At 50.4% G+C, this 1,649-nt stretch overlaps 1 pseudogene; it reads left to right on the top strand.

Annotated features, from left to right (window-relative positions):
• The first annotated feature begins 451 nt into the window (after nucleotides 1–451).
• LOC103746847 lies at nucleotides 452–1,270 on the top strand (annotated as a pseudogene).
• The last annotated feature ends 379 nt before the right edge of the window (nucleotides 1,271–1,649 follow it).

Raw genomic sequence — 1,649 nt, 5'->3', positions numbered from 1 at the left:
GTATCCGGACCTTCTTAAAAGTAAACATCCTGCCACACCCATAAGGGGCGTGCACAAGAGCCTGCTTTCCCCCGCCTCCTCCCGTGGCGTGATCTCCAGCAACCAATCCGCTTCTTATGATCTCCAGCAACCAATCCGCTTCTTATACGTCATAAATGGGACCTTTGGGGCATATATAAGCAACAGCTCTCCCACTTCTCGGCGTCTTTGGTCTTCAGTCTTCAAATAAACTGCTGCAGAAGGATCCTGACTTGTCCTCCCGCGTCGTTCTTGCCGGCGAGACGGAAAGCGGTTGGGGACATTTGTGTATATTGTTTGCATGTGTATAAGTGCACCCATATCGTGCAGTGCCTGAAGAGGTCAGAAAAGGACATCAGATCCCCTGGAATATGGTCTACATGCTCATCCACAGCAAGTTCCATTGGCACAGTCCAGGCTGAGAACAGGAAACATGTCATTGATCTTCCAGGAGTTAAATCCCACCAACATCAAATGAGGTGATGTTGGTGCTGAGTACATTGTGGAGACTATGGTATCTTCACTATCATGGAGAAGGCCGGGCCCACTTGAAGGGTAGAGTGAAAGCGTTATCATCTCTGTCCCTCCTGCTGATGCCCCCATGTTTATGATGGGTGTGAACCACAAGAAGTATGACAACTCCATCAAGATTGCCAGCAACACCTCCTGCACCACCAAGAGCTTAGCCCCTCTGGCCAAGGACATCCACGACAACTCCAGCATTGTTGAGGGACTCATAACCATGGATAATGACATCACCACCACCCAAAAGACTGTGGACGGCCCATCTAGGAGACTGTGGCATGATGGTTATGGGACTGTTCAGAACATCATCTCTGCATCCACTGGCACTGCCAAGGCCATAGGCAAGGTCAGCCCAGAGCTGAATGGGAAGTTCATAGGCATGATCTTCCCAGTTCCTACCCCCAGTATATCCATCATGAATGTGACTTGCTGCCTAGAGAAAACTGCCAAATACAATGACATCAAGAAGGTGGTGAAAGAGGCATCAGAGGATCCCCTACAGGGCATCCTGGGCTGCTATACTGAGGACCAAGTTGTCTCCTGCAATTTTAACACTGACACCCACTTCCCCGCCCCCCCCTCGCTGACACACACACACCACTTGATGCTGGGACTGACATTGCTCTCAACAATCATTTTTTTCAAGTTCATTTCCTGGTATGACAACAAATTTGGCTACGACAACAGGACGGTGGACCTCATGGTCCACACGGTCTCCAAGGAGTAAGAAGCCCTGGACCACCTACTCCAGCAAGGGCCCGAGAGGAAGAACAGGCCCTGGGCTGCTGGGAAGTTCCTGTCTCAACACAGCCCCAACACAGCCCCATCTCCCCTCACAGTTTCCATCCCAGTCCCCCAGAAGAAGGGGGTGCCTAGGAAGCTCTACAGTCTCTGCCTACATCAGTAAAGGTCACTGCAGCGGTGGAGGATGCCTGCTCTTTCCTTCTGCTCTGCTTCTGCTAGGCTGGCTTCTCTCAGACAGGTTCATGCTTTGCAGTACGGAGCTGAAACCCAGTAGCGCCGGGGTTTATATCCTACCAGTCAATAAATTAGCTCCTTTTCCAGCAAAAAAAAAAAAAAAAGGAGCTCATTTCCAAAGTTTACAG

Source organism: Nannospalax galili, unplaced genomic scaffold (assembly GCF_000622305.1).
Source record: "Nannospalax galili isolate Female #2095 unplaced genomic scaffold, S.galili_v1.0 scaffold140, whole genome shotgun sequence".
Taxonomy (NCBI): Eukaryota; Metazoa; Chordata; class Mammalia; order Rodentia; family Spalacidae; genus Nannospalax; species Nannospalax galili.
This window is presented reverse-complemented; position numbering and strand designations above follow the sequence as displayed.